At 48.6% G+C, this 23831-nt stretch overlaps 1 protein-coding gene across 3 annotated transcripts in view; it reads left to right on the plus strand.

The window, feature by feature from the left end:
* Window positions 1-23831, plus strand: part of KIF1A (kinesin family member 1A) — a 3950406-nt gene that overhangs the window by 1015918 nt on the left and 2910657 nt on the right. The gene's annotated exons all lie outside the window — the stretch shown is intronic.

Consider the following 23831-nt stretch of genomic DNA (forward strand, 5'->3'; position numbering starts at 1 on the left):
AAACAGAGAGCAGCATGAAATGAGGGAATGAGCATCAGAGCTGTCTTGCGCATCAGTAAGTGGAGGGAGGACACAGTTTCAGGAAAACTTATACACCTGCCATCAAAGATTAGAGAAATAAGAGACCTGGGAATCTCAGAAGATAAATATGAAAAAATGGGATAAAGTCACCCTAGCACATGAAAGAAACAAAGGGCCATTGGAATCTTCTAATCCTGCCGAGTTTTATAGGGGTCGTCACCCACAAATGTCTTGAGGCATGCTTCATCTTAGGACCCATTACACAGAATGATGATACATCTGGGTGTGCTCAACCAAGATGTGGAGAGCTCCTGATATTGTAGGGATAAGCAGAATAAGATTATTAGGTTGTAACTGTACAAGAAAGATTTGATGATCATCTTGATAAGATTAAAACGAAGGGCCAAATTTACAAAAAAGTGGTGCTGCGCAGTGCTACGTAAAAATTTGCAGCGTCATTTTAGAAATGCAGTGCGTTAGATTTTGGTGCTGTCTCTGGTTTATGAAATCTCGTACATATGGGGACAGTGTCAAAATGCAATGGGTGTTGCTGTGGAACGCATTGTACGCCCTCTCCACGCAAATTGTTCATGTGAAGGGGCCATATTTACAAGGTGGCTATAAGCCACAAAAAGTTGCTCAATTCCACCTTGTAAATAAGGCGCAGTCCACAGCGCCACCTCAGGGTCACAAACAGCGACACTCCAGTGGTGCTAGGGGCTTGAAAATATGCTCCAAAGTACACTGGTAGAACTGAAATAGGATGCACAAAAGATTATGATGACCTTTGTGTTAGTAGTCTGGTCCATGTTACATCCTTTGATATATTGCCCATAAGGGATAGTCAGCCTTCATCAGGACAAAATATCCCTAAACAATATATGGAGAATCCATCAGTGATTTAATAACCATTGAAAGAAGAAAAACACACACATGCATTCTGTCCCCATTCAGAGTGCCATGGGGCAAGCACTGGCTACTAGATCCAACTGTAATGTTTGTTTGAGGACATTTACTCTTGATGTCCTGGTGCCCGACTTACTATGGATCCTCAGCAAATTGGCCAAGTAATGCTTCAGCACTTAATTCCCAGAAGAGAGTTGTCTGAACAGTCCAAGGCTCCCTCAGAGGGAGAGGGAGCTAGATAGGAAAGTGAACACTGGCTCACAACTCAAAATACATGTAGCTGTAGCAATAAATTATTATCCAACCAAATACTCATTTTTATGAAAAAATGAATTATTGTGCCACTTTGTAAATTTGGTGTAAAAAAAAAAAAAAGATGCTAATGTGGCGCAAGGAGGTGGTAGGGGCTCTTAAACCTGCCCCTAAGTGTAGGGCAGAAACATGTTGACGTTGAAAGGGTCTTGGGACCAACAACATCCTTCATTGCCTCTTTTTAGGTGGAGCACACAAACGCTTCTGACCTGTTGTCTTTCTGTTGGGCTTTTAACCACACCCATGTCACGCCCATCACTTTCATTCGTTTGTGGCTTTGCCTTTTAAAATCCCTTGATTTTTTTTTTGTGAAAGGCAAGCATACCACATGCATTTTCCGATGTTTAGCCCTTCTCAAGAGCACCCGCCAATTACTGAAAACATACATAGCTCCACGTTTTCCACCTGGTTTCTAGACTACTTTTTATTTTTATTTCATACACACAATGATCACGCACAGCAGTAATTGAGTGCTTTGCATGACTATCAGTTTACTTCTATTGTTTATCCAAGCGCTTCTTGGTGAATTCAAGGTTTTACTCAGTCCCACTCGTTGTAAACAGGGCTTCCGGGAACTGCAATAATGTTCTTTCATGCAGAACCAAAGTAAGATTCTGCAGCTGGTGATGCATCTCTCACTGACACCCCTCCAATCACCCATCTACGTGTGCATCAGCTCCTAAAATATCTCACAGGCATCAACTAGATTTGCATGTGGGGGAGGGGAGGAGCTACAGTACCCAACGAGCAAAGGGTCAGCGTTTTCACTTTACTCAAAGTAAATCTGAGGCTTTGTGCTGCAAGGCAAACATCACTTTGAAAAGGTTAAGTGTTCATTAAAACAACAAAGGGGGCCCTCTCCGTCCCACTCTGTTTATACACAGCCAGGCCGAGTGCACAGAGTGCTAACAAAGGTCCCTCTCTGTGGCAGGGAGCGGCACTCTCACTCTAGCTTCTTGTGGTGCATACATGATGCATGCAGATGCTTTGCAAACAATAGAACATATATTGGACAGGGTGACTTCATTAGACCTATATCTCGACATTCCGAGTATACAAAGAACATTTCACAATTGTAGTGTCTGTAGAGAAGCAAGGCGCTATGAATTACATATGTACCAAACTGGAGGGAACTGTTGAAATAAAGTCTCTTCTTCACAACACTGCTCCAAAATGAGAGCTGCTCTGTGCTGCCCAAATCTCCCTCTCCGCCTCCAGGGGCTACATTTTCCTAATGTCACCAGGTACTCCGAGTTTCATGCTTGGCTCTGAAGTGGAGTTTGTACACCTGAAACATACTGCCTTTGCACAGTGTCACACCCAGTACTAGAGGAAGATCCATGCTGACTGTTATGTTTGGGGACCTCCCCAAGTTTGTTCGACTGACAGGGGTGTTTGTTCCGATACCCCGTGTCAGGATATGCTAAATGTTCACCTCCCCTGCTAATGGGGCTGGGAATGGTTTAGACCCCGTGACGTGAGGCGGGAGAATAAAGTGGCTGTGTTGGGCGGACGGAAGTCAGTTTGGATGCCGGGCAGCCGAGTACACAGCTCATGCGTCCAGTGTGATTTATTTATGCAGCGCGCGCGGCTGAATAAACGCGTGCATTAAGGACGGGCCCCTACCGCTACCACCCGATAGCGGACATAACAAATTGGCGACGAGGCCGGAGGTGAACCCACGTGGGGGCATGAGCGGCGGTGTGAACACGGCAATTTTTGTGTTCGGAAAGCACAGGAAAAAATAAATAAATAAATAAACCGCCCGAAGCAAGGAGACGCAAAGGGAAATGTCTTCATTCAGGGCATACCGGAGTGAGGCCTGAAGGGACGTGCGCTCCGAAGAGAACGTTTTACGGTGCCCCCAGAACGACCCCAGGAGACCGGCTAACAGACAAACACGGAAAGGAGGTGAGGGGGAGAGTGAGGCCCATAAACAGCACAGAAATTTGGGTTTAAGAAAAAGTCAGAAAGGAAAAGGGGACAAAGAAAAAAAAACAAAGAGAAAAGTAAAGATACACAGGAGAAACAAAGAGGGACAATAAGACAGTATATGAAAATCAGACAGAGGCCAACGAAGTAAAGGAGGAATACATAAAACAAAAAAAATAAATAAAAAAAAAACAAAAAATGGCCACTTTCCCGGTCATCGAGCCTTTTATTATGGAAGGACCCCCATCAGCACAGGCCGCAAAATGGAAGTCATGGGTGGAACGTCTAGAAAATTATTTTGCAGCCGTCGCACTAGACCCGGATAGACAAAGACCGATGCTACTACACATGGGAGGAGCGATGTTGCACAGGATCAGCAAAACAGTGGCTGAAGAAGGGCCCCCTTTTACATACCGAACGCTAAAAAGGGCGATAACTGCGTATTTTGAACCCATGGCAAATCTCGACTACGAACGATTCCTCCTACGACAAGCCAGACAAAGCTCAGATGAATCAGTAGACACGTATTATGCAAGGTTAAAGGAACTAGCAAGCACATGCACATTGCCTGACCCAGACGATGAGATAAGAGCACAATTTATCCAAGGATGCCACTCAACAAAATTAAGAGAGAACATCCTTCAGATCCCAGGCATGACGATGGCTAACATGCTGACGATGGGCAGGTCAAAAGAGTTGTCCAGGGTAAGAGCCGCACACATGGAATCGGCGCTCACACAAACCATCAAGACAGAACCGATAAACGCGATAGCCTCAGGCAGTACGACATGAAAGAAGGACAAAACAAGACCAACAGGTGCACACCGCTCATGCTACATGTGCGGAGGAACATTTCCACACCAAGGGAAGTGCCCGGCACTGGGAAAACAATGCACAAACTGCCAGAAACTTAATCACTTCGCAAAAGTTTGCCGGTCAAACATCAGAACAAGAGGAGAGAGACAAAGGACGAGTCAAGGAGCTAAAGCGATACAACCACCAGATCTAATCCCTGACATGGATGATGATGATGAGCCAGAAGGAACCGTGTACATAATCCACGCAACGGAACCAGGGTGTCAAAGCCGGAAGAAGATTCCAAAGTGCCAAGTCAAAGTGGCGGGGCACCAAGTAACGGCCCTAATTGATACGGGAGCTTCCATTAATATACTAGCACAATCTGACTTTGACCAAATGCCGCACCACCCCTCTCTACGGCGCACTACCGTACAAGTATTTGCATTCGGGTCGAAAAAACCACTCCCAATGGCGGGAGTTTTCGTGACGGACATCAATCATGATGATGTAACGGTACGATCTAAGGTGTATGTCACCAAGATAGGAACAGGGATGCTGCTCAGTTGTCGTACTGCCGAAGAGTTGAAATTGGTAACATTCGCGTTCAGCATCCATGTGGGGGAGCTAGAAAGCTTACAGGAAGAGTATGCAGATATATTCCGAGGAATTGGCTGTCTAAAAGACCGTGAAGTAAAACTACACATCGACAAGTCCATAGAACCAGTCGCGTTGAAACACCGACGAATTGCATTCCATCTTCGCCCACAAGTGGAGGCCGAACTGAGGAAACTGGAAGAAGCGGACATAATTGAGAAGGTAGAAGGACCAACCCCATGGGTGTCACCCATTGTGGTCACCAGAAAACCCAAGCAACCAGGGGAGGTACGCATATGCGTAGATATGCGCCTCCCAAATGTAGCCATCAGGAGAGAGCGTCACCTCACCCCGACAGTCGATGACATAGTGGCCGAGGTCAGTGGGTCCAAATGGTTCTCAAAAATGGATCTAAGAGCTGGATCTCACCAAATCATGTTGGCTCCGGAGTCTCGAGCTATCACCACGTTCTCCACCCATGTGGGACTAAGACGATACAGACGTCTGAGTTTCGGGATTGCCAGCGCGGCCGAAGTTTTCCAAGACACTATAAGAGGAATCCTGGCTGGCCTGGAGGGAGTCATAAATGTGAGTGATGATATCCTAGTACATGCGCCCACAATTGAGGCACACCTACAGAGGTTACGAGCAGTATTCCAACGATTACACACAAGTGGACTAACGTTACATCGGGAGAAGTGCGAATTTCTGAGAAAGGACATTGCATTCTTCCGATATCACTTCTCAGAAAGAGGAGTTCGACCTGACCCAGAGAAAGTGGCGGACATAAAGTCGGCACAACCACCCACCTCAGTCACTGGGGTGCGAAGTTTCCTGGGAATGGTAACTTATTGCAGGAGGTTCATTCCCAATCTAACTTCCCTCACTGCGCCCCTACGGGAGTTAACCAAGGCTCACACTCCGTGGGAATGGAATACTACGCAGGAAAAGGCTTTTCAGGACACGAAAAAAGCACTATCGGCAGAGACAACCCTGGTCTTCTTCGACCCAGCCAAAGAAACAGAGCTATCAGTGGATGCGAGCCCAACAGGCCTAGGAGCGGTGTTGTCCCAAAGGAAAAAAGAAGGTGACTGGGCCCCCGTGGCATACGCCAGTCGAGCATTGACAGAAACGGAACAAAGATATTCACACATAGAGAAGGAGGCGCTAGCAGTCAACTGGGCCTGTCGCCACTATCATCTGTATATCTATGGTCACCCATTCGTTGTCTACACTGATCACAAGCCGTTGATACCATTATTCAACAGAACAGCCTCACAGCCCCCCCGAGAATTGAAAAATGGATTCTCCAATTACAAGGATATCAATTCTCTGTGGTGTACCGCCCTGGGGCACAAAACCCAGCAGACTATCTGTCTCGACATGCAAGACCGATTACCGTTTTTGAAAAAGAGGAGATTGAGAGCACGGAGGAGTATGTGAGGTTGATAGTGGAGAGATCACGACCACTGCCCATGTCCCTGAAAGAAATACAAGAGGCAACAAAAGAAGACGAAGTATTGCAATTGGCAATGTCCTGTGTCAGGGATGGTAGATGGCATGTGTTGAAGCAGAATCTGAATCTCAGAATCGAGGAAGCCAACCACAATATACAAGCACTATTTCGAGTCAGGCACGAGCTGGCGGTGTCACCTGAAAGCTGCCTGTTAAGAGGAAGTCGGCTGGTTATCCCGGACAGCCTGAAGCAAAGAACAGTAGACTTCGCCCATACAGCTCACCAGGGCATGGTAAAAACAAAAGCTCGGCTGAGAAGCAAAGTGTGGTTCCCAGACCTAGACACCTGGGTGGAGAGGACCATACAGAGATGTCACGCATGTCAACTGGTGGGGCCGATGGATCCTCCACCCCCCATCATTACTGAATCCATTCCAGCAACGCCATGGCAAAGAGCAAGTGCGGACCTGGGAAGTCTACCGGATGAAAGGCATATGCTATTGGTGATTGATGATTTCTCAAAATATCCAGAGGTCGAAATTTTAGAATTCACGGTCACGGAGAAAGTGATACCATGCATGGAGAAAATAATGGCCACGCATGGAATGATACAAGAACTACGAACCGACAATGGTCCTCCATTCTCGAGCCATGATTTTGCAGCATATCTGGCATCCCATGGCATCCAACACTGAAAAATCACTCCACGATGGCCTCAAGCCAATGGAGAGGCCGAAAGATTTATGAGGACACTGAACAAAGTGCTGAGGATTGCAGTAGTGAGGGAGAGAAATGTAGACGCGATTTTTGAGTTTTTGAGAGAATATCGCCTGACCCCTACAGTACAACTGGGGTATCCCCGAGTCACCTTTGCATACAACGACAAGTAAGGGACACTATTCCCCAAGTGGAAACTATGGCAGAGACACCAGGACAGTTAAAAAGTAGGCAAAGCCAAGCGGAAGCGAGACTGAAGCAGAGACATGTCCAAAATGCTCGGATGTCGAGAAAGAGGAGAGCGTGTACCCGACAGCTGAGCATAGGTGAGGTGGTACTCATGAAGAATCGACATCCCGCAGGAAAGTTAAAAACAACTTTTGAATCTGGCCTGTGGACTGTCACTCGAGTAAAAGGAACGCTCGTGACAGTTACAAGAGGACCTGAGGTGGTGACAAGGAACATCTCCTGTTTCAAGGCCTATCACGGAGAGCACCACCCGGTTTGTCAAAGGAGCGGAAGAGACAGGAGCAGAGAGAGAGAAGATGAAGACTTCGAGAGATCAGACGTCTTCAATGAGAGTGGGCTGAAGACTAGTTCCACGCCTACCCGAGATGATCGTGGAGAGAGAGAAGTGGCACCTATGAGGGCCCCGCCCAGATTGAGGAGGATCAGCCTGCAGAGGTGCATGTGGAGGAAGACAGCCGGGGGTGATTCAAGGCAGAGGGAGGGGAAGATACCATTTGCGATCCCGCCTATCACCCCCGGAGAGGCTGAAGGACTATGGGGGTGATTCTGACCGCGGCGGACGGCGGTCGCCGCCCGCCAAGCGGTTCCCGCCGAAAGACCGCTCTGCGGTCAAAAGACCGCGGCGGTCATTCTGGCTTTCCCACTGGGCTGGCGGGCAACCGCCGAAAGTCCGCCCGCCAGCCCAGCGGGAAACACCCTTCCCACGAGGAAGCCGGCTCAGAATGGAGCCGGCGGAGTGGGAAGGTGCGACGGGTGCAGTTGCACCCGTCGCGAATTTCAGTGTCTGCAAAGCAGACACTGAAATTCTTTGTGGGGCCCCCAGGGGCCCCACGACACCCCATACCGCCATCCTGTTCACGGCGGGCGAACCGCCAGGAACAGGATGGCGGTATGGGCTGTCAGAATCCCCATGGTGGCGGATTCCCATGGGCAGCGGAAAGTCGGCGGTACACCGCCGGCTTTCCGCTTCTGGCCGTGGCTGTACCGCTGCGGTCAGAATGCCCGGCGGAGCACCGCCAGCCTGTTGGCGGTGCTACCGCCAACCTCCGCCATGGCGGTAATTACCGCCAGGGTCAGAATGACCCCCTATGTGTGTGAGTAAAGGGGACATTTTAAGGTATTTGGACCACCGTGGGAAAAGGGTCAGTGGAAAGGTAATTGTGGTCACCATTTGAACTGAGCATTGGGAGGGAATTGAGTTTTCTGTTTTAGTTGTCAGTTATTTCATAGTTGATGAGGAATGTTATGTTTGGGGACCTCCCCAAGTTTGTTCGACTGACAGGGGTGTTTGTTCCGATACCCCGTGTCAGGATATGCTAAATGTTCACCTCCCCTGCTAATGGGGCTGGGAATGGTTTAGACCCCGTGACGTGAGGCGGGAGAATGAAGTGGCTGTGTTGGGCGGACGGAAGTCAGTTTGGATGCCGGGCAGCCGAGTACACAGCTCATGCGTCCAGTGTGATTTATTTATGCAGCGCGCGCGGCTGAATAAACGCGTGCATTAAGGACGGGCCCCTACCGCTATCACCCAATAGCGGACATAACACTGACCTGGCCCAGAAGGAAGGTTTGTACACCTGCCTTTTTCTGGCATGACTCCAGGCACTTACAGATTGAAGCACTGGTTTTGTTGCTTCTACCCGGTGTCACATCAGACACTCAGTAGCAAAATACGACCTCCCTGGTCCTGGGGATAGGGTAGTGGACCCGTTTCAGGGCGCTTCCTTAACCCAGTGTCACACTGAGCACTAGAAGTAGATTGCTGCCCGGCGTAAGGTTTGTACACCAGATCCCAGACATGGGCCGTATTTCCAGTTACCTCTACAGGTGTTAAGTACAGAGAGAATGTCGGTAAGGGGCAGGGAGCCCGGTGCCGAGTCTCCCGTCTCTAAGCTTCACTTTACATTTGCTCCTAAGGAGAAAGAACAAGCTGGACCAAGCACCAGCCGAGGAAGTCCTTTCCCTTATATAGTGCCTGTCTTGGAAGATGCGCTCCCCTCCCCCCCCCCCCCAAGCATGACTCACGCTCTGTGTTTCCGGTGCTACCCGTTGTGAGCGACTCTCTCACAGCAAGTACAGCTCGGCACAGGCTCTCGCTGCCCGAACTAGATCCCAGCCTTCGGGCCGCAGAAAGGAAGGCAGGGGAGTCGGTAAATCAGAACGATGTTTTTTAATTCCAAAGCAGAAAGACTTTTTATGGCACCGCAGGGGACCCCGCAGCAGGCTCTGAGAGGCTTTAAGTCATTCGCTACAGCCTAGCCATTCGTGGCAGGACTCAGGATCTCAGTTTTTTTGCACAAAGTGCGGACACACCTTCATACTACCATGCATACCATGACCAGGTAGTACGAGCATGCTTCAAAAGGGGGTGCCTGTGCGCCACGGAATGTACTTAAACCATTACATCAGTATACTGGCAGCTATCCCACTGACTGCAGCTGAGTGTGCAGCCTGCACCTTTTGATGTCACGCCACCTCACTTCCCTATACCCCACAGTCTACCCTAGATGTTCCCTCAACAAATGTATCTTCCAGGAGGTCAAGCCAGCTGTTCAGTGCTCAGTTGTGTTTGCCCTCTTCAAATACCAACATACAGTGGTTGAAATGGAAAAATAGAAGTACAGACTATCTGCTTTCAATTTATGTGGCAAAAAAGTCCACTTATCCATTTACAATGTCAATAACTCTAACTCTTGCAAATGCGAGACCTATTGCATTGAACATGCTTGCTTTAGATTTACATTTATGCCCATCCACTCTGCTAAAAAAAGGAATACCTGGGTGTGGATGAGCCTTTTAAAACCACTTAGGTCCTCAGTCACCAAAATATTTAAAGTGCTTCCTGGAACATGCTTGAGCCCAACCTGGCTTTTAGGGGCTGATGTGAACCCAACAATGAAGCATGCCACTACTAGACTGGGTGAGGGTTATTTATATATGAAAGAAAAACATATTTTGTGTGCAGCAACCACTAATCATTTGCACTCTATATAGTGTTATCTGGGGCATATACCCCTTTTGTGGGTTTCTTGTGTGATTCAGGGAGAAATGTATACCCTTTTTCCCCCACACAGGAGGAAACATATCCCTTCCCTTCATGTAGATCGGCCCTTGCAGTATCCATCCTATCATTAGTTTACAGGCTATGTCATGGTTCACCACGCATGATTCGTCTTTGCCTATGGAACACAAATCAGCATTAGGGATCCAGACATCAGCACAGTTGAGGCACTCATGACAGGGATGCAAGCCCATTACTATGCAGAGAATTTTTAAATCCCAACAGATGTTCCTCCCAGATCAGAGCACCTCAAACCAACTCCTAACCTGGAGATTTTGGATAGTCAAACCAGTAAAACCAGAAAGAAAGTCCATCAGTATTACAATGGCTCAATCTAGCTCTGTGCTCCACTACAAAGTCTAACATATGCAAAGAAATAGAAAATCTCAACATCTTGGAATTTTCTCACTTCAAAGCAATCAACCATTTCAGTGGCTTACGATCCGTTTGCTACACAAACTTAGTGCCAAATAAAACAGCTAGAACTTATGGAAGGCTCACCATATTTCAAAACACTCCTTCTCCAGAGCTGCCTAGTTCTATTCCCTGGGCAGTAATCTCCTAACAAAGGCTACCAAATGGTCTTTATTATCCAGTGGAGCTAACAACGCTCCAAATCTTTTGTCAGAGACATCTGTCTGTACCATGAAAAGCTGACTGCAGTTACGTGCTTTCAGTTCTGGTGCAGTGCATAGTGCCTTTTTTGGTTCCTCAAATGCTTTCTGGCACTCCTTAGTCCATATCACTTTCTCTGGCTGCTTTTTAGAGGTCAAAGCAGCCAGTGGGGCATCTATAATTCCATACTTCACCAAAATATTCCTATAAGACCCGGTGTGTCCTCAAAAGGCCCTCACTTCAGTCTGGGTGGTATGCACTTCCCACTCCATCACAGACTGAATGTTGGCATCCAATGGCAGATCAGGGGACAGCCCAATCTGACATTTGTTCACCTTGATGGTCAGTTTTGCCTTCTGTATCCAAATAGGTGTCTTGGTGGTTCCTCCCTGAAATGCTGAACACTGCAATGTCACCCAGTTAGGCCACACATAACTCTTCCAGCCCTTTGAGATAATGGTTCACCAGGCACTGAAAAGCAGCAGGAGCATTCTTCAACCCAAAGGGCATCACCTCAACATACGTAGGCCCTCATTATGAACACGGCGGTTTACACCGCCATGTTAATGCTGGCAGTCTCTCCAGTGACCGCCAGCTCCCCCGGAACCCTGCCGGCCCTGTAATGAACATTCCTCTGGGCTGGTGGGTGGAAACATTTATTCTGCACGCCGGCCCAGAGGATTGCCTGGCTGGGACATTGCTGGTGGCTCCACATGGAGCCGCTGTCAATGTCTCTGTGCGGCGGGTGCAGCTGCACCAGTCACGCAGATCACTGCCCATAAATCGGGTAGTGACCTGCGCGATTGGGCACTGCACAGGGGCCTCTGCACTGCCCATGCCAAGTGCATGGTCAGTGAAGGGACCCCCAAGGGGGGCCCCGTGCACCTCTTCCGCAAGCCTCTCCCGCAGGGAAAGGCTGGAGGCAAAGGGATCATTATCCGAGGGGCAGCAGCGCTGCCCTGTCGGATAATGATGCCTTCCACTGCCAGGCTGCCTGAAGGAGGCAGCCTGACGATGGGTGAGGGCCCCCTATGGCATCCCTCCATGGCTTCATTAGATGACGGTGTGGGCCGCCATGCCGGCTGGCGGGATTTCCCGCCACCGCCAGCATGGTGGCCCACACCACCCACGTTCATAAGGAGGGCCATAGTCCCTCTGCGATAGGAAACACACTTTTCTCCTTGACATTTGCCAGTAGCCACTGGTCAGATCCAAGGTGCTCAAGAAATTTGTAACATCTAACTGACCCACAAGCTCCTCCTCTCTGGGAATTGGATAAGCATCGGTTTTGTTTACCTCATTGAGTGCTTGGTAGTCCACATAGAACTGCAAGTCAGCAGACCTTTGCTTTGGTAAAGGAACCAGAGGACTAGACTACAGAATACACGATCTCTCAATGACCCCCAGGTCGAATATTTTGACACATTTTGCCTTAATACATCCTTGAATCCATTCAGCCATTCTGTACATCCTGACCTTCACTGGAAGATTGTCTCCTGTGTCTGTAATGCTCACCGACAGGTGCTAACCTTGGAGTCAATGAGAAGAGGTTGGCAATCTGTCCTAACACCTCTATAAATTCCCTCTGCTGTTCAGGCACTAACTCAAGGGCTAGCTAAACTACATCCACCGTTCCAGCTTCATGTCACTATGTAGCAGTTCAGGAAGAGGTTTACTGTCTTCCTCAACTTCCATAGCCATGACATTCACTGTGAAATCTCTCAGGAGGTAAGGCTTTGGCCTGTTCACATGGCACACTCTCTTGGGTTCCCATGTGGCACCTGTGCCCACCAAGTAGTTAACCTCTGAAACCTTCTGAACTACCATGCATAGTCTACACCATTTGTCTTCCAAAACTGTGGGACAAACAGATGTTAGCACCAACACCTCCTGACCTTCCTGATACCCAATCACTGTAGCTTTCTAGTCATGCCATTTCTTTATCAGCACTTAGCTGACCCAAAGGTTTTCTTTTGCCTGTCTCATGTATTGCACCATCAACTTCCTCAGGCCAGTTATATGGTCCACGATATCCTTCTGTGAAAACTCCAAGGTTCCTTCCCAACCTTCTCTGACTAAGGTGAGTGGTTGTTCATACAGAAGCTCAATGGGATCGTACCCTGCCAGCCTTCTGTGGAATGTCTCAAATAAGAGACCCGATAGGAGTAGATCCCATTTTCTCCTGAGATTCTGTGGCAAAACTCTCATCGTTTTGTTCAGTGTTGTGTTAAACTGCTCCAACAAACCACTGGTTTGTGGGTGGTAAGCTGTGGAGAAATGGTATGTCACAATAGCTTGCTCCTATTTCTTCCTCATACAAGAGGAGATAAAGTTGGTTCCCCAGTCAGAAATTAATATCCTTGGAAATCCAACCCTAGAAAAGATCCCCAGGAGAGCTCGCACTACCACCAATGCAGTAATGCTTCTCAGAGGTACAGCTTCTGGGTACATGGTTGCATGATCCACCACAACCAACATATACTTGCTGCTTGACTATGGTGGTGGGGAGGGGGTCCAAATGACCAATTATGTCTGTTCCAACTCACTCAAGCACTAAGATTGGTTTCACCCTTATTGGGGCTCTTCAGTAGTGAGGTGTAGCCTGGTTCCAGTGACACAGTGAGCACCGGGCCCACGTCTGGGCATATCCTTCACACTTAGGGCAGCAACTGAAACATTAACTCAGTGATGGATGCAGTGCTTGAAATAATCTCAGCCACTAGCAATTGCTCTGCACCATTTCGAGTCCAAACTAAAGGTGGTATTCAATGAAAAATAATAATGGATTAGGAGGCTGCTATGAGTAATTACCAGTGGCTAAGATTCATTCATGCAGTCTATCTATCACTTTTTAAAATACTTTAATGTATCATCTTAAGTGGGATGGGTGCACCTAAACAAGGGTCCCATGAACACTGTGTCACAGGAACCAAACTATATATGGCTAATGAGCCCTAACTAGGGTGTAACCGGTCCTGGGTTGCTTTTGTTCTAGTTCTAGGAGGACCTGGCATGGCAGTTCTGGCTGGATTGTTCCCATTGGAGCAGGGTATGACTGTGTCCAATCTGAGGTGGCTTTGTTTGCAAAATAACAATGGATTGGGATGTGGCTCTAAGTTATTACCAGTCGCTGGGATTAATTCAAGAATTCTGTTCAACACTTTATTGTATACTTTAATGAATTCCGTAAGTAGGTGGGACATAAGTGAGAGGAAGTGCACCTTACTTTAATTAGGGGCATAAACTGACCCTAGGGATAAGTGTGTGGCCCAGAATCTTTGTTTTAGCAAAAGTATATCTGCCCTCCCGCTCCTCCCAGCTGCAAAGCAATTTATTGGGGAATGATTTGCTGAAGAGTATAGCAACTCCATACTTCTTAGAGGTAGCGGCAGGTGGTGGAAGGTCCATAGATTTAGTGATGGTCGGCAGCTATACACTACCCTACCGACCCAGACCCTTTTCAGTTTGTCGGCCTCAGTCGGGGTAAGGTGGGTCTCCTGGATCAGCGCTATGTCACAGTGTTGGTGTCTGAAGTAAGTCAGAGTCTTGTGTTGCTGCTTCACATAGCTGATAAGACCATTAACGTTGAGAGAAAGGATTGGACTGGCAAAGAGGAGGAGGTGTATGTGGCCATAGTCAGACGGGACTGGATGTGGGAACAGGAGTCCCAGTATGCACTTCTGGGGTGTGTGTGGCAAGATACATCTTACATAGGCAAGGCAGTTCGCTGGAAGCAAGCGCGGCTGACAGCATTTGAAGCAGTAAGGGCAACATAAGCAAGATCAAAAGCAATTCTGCATTGGAGAGACCATGGTGCTGGGTGGGTTATAGAGTGGCATAGAACAGGAAACAGCCCGCAGATAGCAGAGAGCCCTAGAAGGGGACCAGACATGGCTGTAACCTCCGGCTAAGGTGATCATCAATCACTTGTCCACTTTTCAAACTCCAAGATCACTTGAGAGATCAGGTGGTTGTGCTGGGCTCAGGGGAGGTAGTGCTGGGTTCAGGCTCCTCGCCAACCCGGGGACCCACCTTTGTGTGTCCTCTTTGGGAGAGGGATGTCCATCTATCAGTCATGTTTGGAGGTAGATTCTGGATCAACACCCTTCTTATCTTTCAGAGCTGAGCTTGATTTGTCCCTGTCCTGTGCAAGGGTTCAGTCACTATTGAAGTCAACCCCATCCTATTTCCTGAAGTGCGTGGTGTGGGGCCTGCATCTAGAGGCTACCCAGTCAGGCTATTGCTTGTGCTCATTGCCATGCTCTTGGCACACGGTGGTGATCCGTGTCCATGAAGAACAGACCCTCTGCATTCAGGAACTCTGTCAAGTTGTCTGGTCTATGAAACTTCAGGCTGTGGCCCTTGTGGGTTATGACCATCACCACAGGGCCAAGGAAACCATACTTGATATTGTGGTGATGAAGGGGAGGTCACAGGGCTAGGAATTTATTTTGTTTAATTGCTCTTTCCTGGGCAAAGTCTGCAGTGATATGTATGTGTTCGTCCCTGTACAATGGCCCCAACCTGGGAATGGATTAAGAAACATTAAGTGATCGCTCTTGGCTGAGAGGTATCAGCAGATTGATGTGAGCATAGCCTGTGGGATGTCAAAAATTCCAGAGGTTCTTGAAAGTATAGGTTTAGGAGGCAAGGTATCAAGGACTGGAGGCAGGCTATGATGTTGAGACAATTAGCCTCTTCCTACACCCTATGGATGCTGATGCTATTCCACCAAGACTGGTCTTTAGGATCAGTGTTGGTCACCTCTGTTGGAGGCACCCCAGTTCAGCACCCTAGCCTGGTTGCAGGATCACCTGTCTGTCGAGATCATCTTTATGGTGAACCATTGCATTCAGACACTTGTGGTATGTGGCAAAGCTGGTGTGTAGGGATTTGATTTAAGAGGACAATTATTCATTGTGACATCGAAAGTAGACATTGTGGATGCCAGTCCTGAGATTTCTTTAAGGACTGTGTCAAGCACCATATCCTGTTTGTAGGTTGGCGTGACTTCGTGCCAGTCTGCACCTCTGAGAACAAGAGTTGGCATGGTGCCTTCGATCCTCACATGAGGCAGCTTGAGAGTGAGCTGGTGAGGGTACTCACAGGTACACAGAGAAAGTAAAGAGTTTGAACAGAGTCTTACCCTGACAGCTGTGACCCAAGAGGCTGTACTGGCGACCTTGGAGTTGAGGGCTATCCTGCAAACAAGCATGTAGGCCAAGTGCCTACAAATGTTTGGGGGCCCTCCCAGCATCCTGGGTTTTATTAATCCATAATTATCCTTTTAAGGGTACTTTGTGAACCAGTGACAGCAGGAAGTTCTTGCACACTAAATGGATGGAATGGGATCAGTGGCTTCTTTTTAGTTCCTGGCCCAGGATTTACTGGCTCACTATAAAGTAGTCATCCTTCACACCAGCATAGTGATTCCCGGCCACTTCTTTGCTGAGCTGTTCGTGGACTTCCTTCCAAAGTCCAACATGTGCGTTGCAGAAAACTTCCTGGGTACGCCCTTCAACAGCTTTCGAACCCTGCTGTTCTGGAAGCAACCCAGACTCTGTATTGAGGCCTAATTATCAGCTTCTTATGGGCACTTTATTTTAGCCACAGGCCAGCAGCTTATGCCCTTTAGCCTAGATACATTTCATTTTATAAGCTCTTCTCTGTGGTGATTTTTTTTTTTCCTTTATCTTGTACACTTTTAGAACAGGAACTGTTTTCATTCCTTTTATTCTGATATTCTCATTCTGTGCTTTGCTCAAGGCTGTCATCAATAAATTGGTGGCCTCAAAGCATTCCATCATGATCGCTGCCATTTCACACAAACATGCATATTTTTCCTTGAGAGCATCTTTACTAGAACATCAGCTGTTTTATTATAAAATGACCCTTTGCCCCCTCCAGAGGACTCTCAGTAGACCGACAGCCCTCCTCGCTACTACCACATTCAGATATGGGGGGGTGGGGTCTTTCTAGAGATCCTGAAGGGTGGAATAGGCTAATACTGCTGTGCTCTTGTAGTTCTTTAGTGGGTAGGTAGGAATCCCAATACCTTGCACTCTGACATGGTGGGAATGTTTCTATGATTTACTTTCCTTGTCACTGTATTTTTATTGTTATGTTTTATCATCTGAAACAGTGCAGTTCACACTATTTTATCAGAACAAATTTTTTTCAATAAAATGTATTGAAACAATTTCTTCTTCTATTTGTCTTTGCATATGTGAGACAAGTGTAACTGAGAGAAAAGGATGAGATCTGTTCCAACACAATTTCCCCTGAGAAACCAGAATGTCATGCTCATGGCTGCCACAAATCACCATCACTTCTAGGTGCTGGTAAGGTACTGCTAGCTGGCTGAAAGGCTTAGGCTGACAGTTGTCACAAAGTGTGGAACTGGACTCAGATCCCCACATCCTGGTGGTGCTGCTGCCCGAATCCAACAGTCTCATTGATACAATAAGAGCCAACATGTCAACTTTATCCTCAGGAGCCTTATCCTCCCCTCCCTCTGGAGCAGAGCCATGACCTCCTCAGCCATTGCCTTCCCAGAGTCTGATCTTTTTTTGCAAACTACCTTGTCCCTACAAATCAGAAATTATCTCAGTTCCAATCTGAAACATATGTACAGTCTGTGCTCTGGTCATTACAGCTGATGTTGTCCAAGCAATAAAGGGTTCTGGTCATGGCACTAAGCCAGGGGCAATCAATTAATTGCCCAAGAGACATCCAGTGCCTTGCTTTTCTATCACCCCAACATCAGTAAAGGTCACTGTAGGAGGATGGCCTGGCTTGTAGAGGGTACCAAGGGGTAGTTACACTCTGTACCAGGTCCAGTTATCCCTTATTAGTGTAGAAGAGGTGTTTCTAGCAGCTTAGGCTGATAGAGGGTAGCTATAGCAGAGCAGCTTAGGCTGAACTAGGAGACATGCAAAGCTCCTACTATACCACTGGTGTCATATGCACAATATCATAAGAAAACACAATACACAGATATACTAAAAATAAACGTACTTTATTTTTATGACAATATGCCAAAAGTATCTCAGTGAGTACCCTCAGTATGAGGATGCCAAATATACACAAGATATATGTACACAATACCAAAGATATGCAGTAATAGCAAAAGGAAGTAATGCAAGCAATGTAAAGTTACAATAGATTGCAATAGGAGCACATAGGTATAGGGGCAACACAAACCATATACTCCAAAAGTGGAATGCGAACCACGAATGGACCCCAAACCTATGTGAACTTGTAGAGGGTCGCTGGCACTGTAAGAAAACAGTGAGGGTTAGAAAAATAGCCCACCCCAAGACCCTGAAAAGTAGGTGTAAGGTGCACCTATAACCCCCAGAGAGCACAGAAGTCGTGATGGGGGGTTTCTGCAAGGAAGACCAACACCAGCAAAGCAACAACAGTGGATTTCCGGACCTGAGTACCTGTGAAACAAGGGGGCTAAGTCCAAGAGTCGCGACAGTGTTGAGAGTGGGCAGATGCCCAGGAAATGCCAGCTGAGGGTGCAAAGAAGCTGCCACCAGATGGAAGAAGCTTTGGTTTCTGCAAGAACGAAGTGGACTAGGAACTTTCCCTTTGGAGGATGGATGTCCCACGTCGTGAAGAAGCTTGCAAAGGTGTTCCCACGCAGAAAGACTGCAAACAAGCCTTGCTAGCTGCAAGGGTCGCGGTTAGGGTTTTTGGATGCTGCTGTGGCCCAGGAAGGACCAGGATGTCGCCACTTGGAAGAGGAGACAGAGACGGTGCCCAGCAAGTCAGGGAGCCCTCACCGAAGCAGGCATCACCCACAGAAGTACTGGATCAGGCACTTAGAAGAGGAGTGAACCGGAGTCCACCCGAAGTCAGAAAAGGGAGTCCCACAATGCCGGAGGACAACTCAGAGGGTTGTGCACTGCATGTTAGAGTGTCGGGGACCCAGGCTTGGCTGTGCATGAAGGAAATCCTGGAAGAGTGCACAGGAGCCTGAGCAGCTGCCAATCATGCGGTACCCAGCAATGCAGTTTAGCGTGGGGAGGCAAGGACTTACCTCCACCAAACTTGGACTGAAGAGTCACTGGACTGTCGGAGTCACTTCGACAGAGTTGCTGAGTAACAGGGACCACGCTCGTCATGCTGAGAGGGGACCCAGAGGACCGGTGATGCAGTCTTTTGTTGCCTGCGGTTGCAGGGGGAAGATTCCGTCGACCCACAGGAGATTTCTTCAGAGTTCCTGGTGCAAGAAGGAGGCAGGCTACCCCCAGAGCATGCACCACCAGGAAACAGGCGAGAAAGCCAGCAGGATGAAGCGATACAAGGTTGCAGTAGCTGTCTTTGCTACTTTGTTGCGGTTTTGCAGGTGTCCTGAGCAGTCAGCGGTCTATCCTCTGGCAGAAGGCGAAGAGAGATGCAGAGGAACTCTGGTGAGCTCTTGCATTCGGTATCTGAAGAATTCCCCAAAGCAGAGACCCTAAATAGCCAGAAAAGGAGGTTTGGCTACCTAGGAAGGAGGATAGGCTAGTAACACAGGTAAGAGCCTATCAAAAGGAGTCTCTGATGTCGCCTGCTGGCCCTGGCCACTCAGAGCAGTCCAGTGTGCCAGCACACCTCCGAATCCAAGATGGCAGAGGTCTGGGGCACGCTGGAGGAGCTCTGGGCACCTCCCCTTGGAGGTGCAGGTCAGGGGAGTGGTCACTCCCCTTTCCTTTGTCCAGTTTCGCACCAGAGCAGGGCTGGGGGATCCCTGAACTGGTGTAGACTGGCTTATGCAGAGATGGGCACCATCTGTGCCCATCAAAGCATTTCCAGAGGCTGGGGGAGGCTACTCCTCCCCAGCCCTGACACCTTTTTCCAAAGGGAGAGGGTGTAACACCCTCTTTCTGAGGAAGTCCTTTGTTCTGCCTTCCTGGGCCAAGCCTGGCTGGACCCCAGGAGGGCAGAAACCTGTCTGAGGGGTTGGCAGCAGCTGCAGTGAAACCCCGAGAAAGGCAGTTTGGCAGTACCTGGTCTGTGCTAGAGACTCGGGGGGTCATGGAATTGTCTCCCCAATGCCAGAATGGCATTGTGGTGACAATTCTATGATCTTAGACATGTTACATGGCCATGTTACCATTGTGACGCTATACATAGGTAGTGACCTATGTATAGTGCACACGTGAAATGGTGTCCCCGCACTCACAAAGTCCGGGGAATTTGCCCTGAACGATGTGGGGGCAACTTGGCTGGTGCCAGGGTGCCCACACACTAAGTAACTTAGCACCCAACCTTCACCAGGTGAAGGTTAGACATATAGGTGACTTATAAGTTACTTAAGTGCAGTGGTAAATGGCTGTGAAATAACGTGGACGTTATTTCACTCAGGCTGCAGTGCAAGCCTGTGTAAGAATTGTCAGAGCTCCTTATGGATGGCAAAAGAAATGCTGCAGCCCATAGGGATCTCCCGGAACTCCAATACCCTGGGTACCTCAGTACCATATACTAGGGAATTATAAGGGTGTTCCAGTATGCCAATGTGAATTGGTGAAATTGGTCACTAGCCTGTTAGTGACAATTTAGAAAGCAGAGAGAGCATAACCACTGAGGTTCTGGTTAGCAGAGCCTCAGTGAGACAGTTAGTCATCACACAGGGAACACTTACAGGGCACACTTATGAGCACTAGGGCCCTGGCTGGCAGGGTCCCAGTGATACATACACTAAAACAACATATATACAGTGAAATATGGGGGTAACATGCCAGGCAAGCTGGTACTTTCCTACAGTCACCTTGTGATTTAGCTCAATCTCAACCCAGTGGCTACCAAATCTGTAATCTTGATTTTAGGGAGTATCTCCTCAATACTTTGCTTGAACCATAGCATGGAAGGCCCCAGTATCCCTCAGGGCAGGCACTTTCCTCTCATTGATACTAGCTTCTTGCACAAACCACTTGATATTACAATGAATATGCTTCCGAACATCTGGGTCCCTTTCCCGGATAACCTTAGCTTCTATTTTGAGCATAACAGGACCCTCTTGTGTCTCTTCACTTGCCTGTAACATGCTTGCTATCAAAGGTGCTGCTTGGTCAGGGTCTTGTATGACAATCTCTCTTAAAGTGTTCCACCTTGTGGCACTTGAAGCAAGACACCACTTTAGACCTGGAAGGACTTCCCTGCCCTCCCTTGAGAGTCCTATAAGAAATACTCTGGCCCTTACCTTCCGGTATGGAACCAGTCTGTCGAGAGATCCTCTCCTTCTTGACTTAGAACCATGCTGCCCCATCCCTTTGTGAACCCTATTAGCTTACCACTTGTCAGCCAACATTACAAGTTTCTCTGGCTCTCTCTCTGCCAAGTCAAACAGGTATTGCATAAGTGAGGTAGAGTACCCCTCATTTAGTCAATCTGTCACCATTAACTGGTTAAGGGACTGAAACATCCTTGGCCTTCATCCCCCTTACCCACTTATTCCAATCCCACAATACACAATGAATTCAAGTCTCAAACGGAACACCATCTGCTCTCTTGCAGTCGCAGAACCTCTGAAGGTACTGAACTGGCTTAATTTAAACCCCCTAATCAGAACCACCTACATTTGCTCATAGACCACCTGGTATGACTCAGGCATCCTTCCAATGATAGCTGTCCCATTCCATGGTATGTGCCCCATTAAGGAAGCTGTCTCATAGCTCAAAAACTCTCCGAAATGTCCTGACCTTCCCCATACACATGCACAAAATGTTTTGGAATTTTGGCCTTCACCTGGCCTGGACTGGATGTAGAGTCACTTATCTCAGATGGAATTGTCATTGCTGTTATCATAGGTTTCTCTCTCTCAAGGGCTGTCCTTTCCCTTTTCATCTCTTTCCTTTTCCTTCTGTTTCTCCTCCCACTCTTTTTGTTTTTCCTTCCTTTCTCCCTTTTTCTCCCCTCATCCAGTAATTTCCCTTCTCCTCTCTGGCCCATTTCTCCTATCGCTCCCATATTTTCTGTTCTTGTTTGCAGTGAGTGTAGGAAAGTACCATTTTGCCTGGCATGTTACCCCCATTTTCACTGTATGTAAGTTTGTTTTTGCCCATGTGTCACTGGGATCCTGCCAGGCAGGACCCTAGCGCCCATAATGTATGACCTGTATGTGTTTCCTGTGTGGTGCCTAACTGTATCACTGAGGCTCTGATAACCAGAACCTCAGTGTTTATGCTCTCTCTGCTTTTCACAATTGTCACAGAAGGCTAGTGACTATCTTCACCAATTCTCATTGGCACACTGGAACACCCTTATAATTCCCTTGTATATGGTACCTAAGTACCCAGGGTATTGGGGTTCCAGCAGATCCCTATGGGCTGCAGCATTTCTTTTGCCACCCATAGGGAGCTCAGACAATTCTTACACAGGACTGCCACTGCAGCCTGAGTGAAATAACGTCCACGTTATTTCACAGCCATTTTTCACTGCACATAAGTTACTTGTAAGTCACCTATATGTCTAACCCTCACTTGGTGAAGGTTAGGTGCCAAGTTACTTAGTGTGTGGGCACCCTGGCACTAGCCAAAGTGCCCCCACATTGTTCAGGGCAAATTCCCCGGACTTTGTGAGTGCGGGGACACCATTAAACGCGTGCACTACACATAGGTCACTACCTATGTGTAGCGTCACAATGGTAACTCCAAACATGACCATGTAACATGTCTAGGATCATGGAATTGTCACCCCACTACCAATCTGGTATTGGGGGGACAATTCCATGCATCCCCGGGTCTCTAGCACAGAACCCGGGTACTGCTAAACTACCATTCCGGGGTCTCCACTGCAGCTGCTGCTGCCAACCTCTCCGACAGGTTTCTGCCCCCCTGGGGTCTGGGCAGCCCAGTTCCAGGAAGGCAGAACAAAGGATTTCCTCTGAGAGAGGGTGTTACACCCTCTCCCTTTGGAAATATTGGTTTGAAGGGCTGGGGAGGAGTAGCCTCCCCAGCTTCCGGAAATGCTTTGATGGGCACAGATGGTGCCCATCTCTGCATAAGCCAGTCTACACTGGTTCAGGGATCCCCCAGCCCTGCTCTGGCACAAAACTGGACGAAGGAAAGGGGAGTGACCATTCCCCTGACCAGTACCTCCCAGGGGAGGTGTCCAGAGCTCCTCCACTGTGTCCCAGACCTCTGCCATCTTGGATTCAGTGGTGTTGGGGCACAATGGACTGCTCTGAGGGGCCAGTGCCAGCAGGTGACGTCAGAGACCCCTCCTGATAGGTGCTTACCTATTTCAGTAGCTAAGCCTCCTTTCTTAGTAGCCAAACCTCCTTTTCTGGCTATTTATGGTCTATCCTCTGGGCTTTTCCTCAGATAACGAATGCAAGAGCTCACCAGAGTTCCTCTGCACTTCCCTCTTTGACTTCTGCCAAGGATCCACCTCTGACTGCTCCAGTACGCCTGCAAAACCGCAACAAAGTAGCAAGACGACTACCAGCAACATTGTAGCGCCTCATCCTGCCTGCTTCCTCAACTGTTTCCTGGTGGTGCATGCTCTGAGGGCTGTCTGCCTTCACCCTGCACAGGAAGCCTCCTACAGTGAGCTAGTCTTCTCCCTCACGAAATCTCTGAAACTTCTTATCTTCCTGAGCCTTCCTCAGACCCTGCTTCTACAGGCAGGTCGCTCCCTGCTCCGCCTTCCGCGCCACCTCCACTCTGCATTTTTTTGCTTATTTTTTCACCACCGCTGCGTCCCCTGCGGCCCGCCTGCCTCCCCCTCCTTCACACCGTTCCTTTTTGCCTTCTTTCCTGCTGCTGCGGTCCCTGCGGCCGCTCCCGCCTCCCCCCTCCTTCTCACTGTTCCTTTTTGCCTTCTTTCCTGCCGCTGCGTCCCCTGCGGCCCCTCCCGCCTCTCCCCTCCTTCTCACCGTTCCTTTTTGCCTTCTTTCCCGCCGCTGCATCCCCTGTGGCCCAACCCCCCAGCCCTCTCATTCATCAGGCCCTCCCGCCTCCCAGCTGCCACTCCCACCCTCCCCTCCTCTTATGGCAGCCGCGGTGCGGTAGCAGGGAGCAACCTTTGACCCTGCCTCTGCAGGCAGGTCGCTCCCCGTTCCGCCTTCCACGCCACCTCCACTCTGCATTTTTTGCTTACTTTTTCCCCGCCGCTGCGTCCCCTGTGGCCCCTCCCGCCTCCCCCCTCCTTCTCACCGTTCCTTTTTGCCTTCTTTGCT

Source organism: Pleurodeles waltl, chromosome 11 (assembly GCF_031143425.1).
Source record: "Pleurodeles waltl isolate 20211129_DDA chromosome 11, aPleWal1.hap1.20221129, whole genome shotgun sequence".
In the NCBI taxonomy this organism is placed as follows: Eukaryota; Metazoa; Chordata; class Amphibia; order Caudata; family Salamandridae; genus Pleurodeles; species Pleurodeles waltl.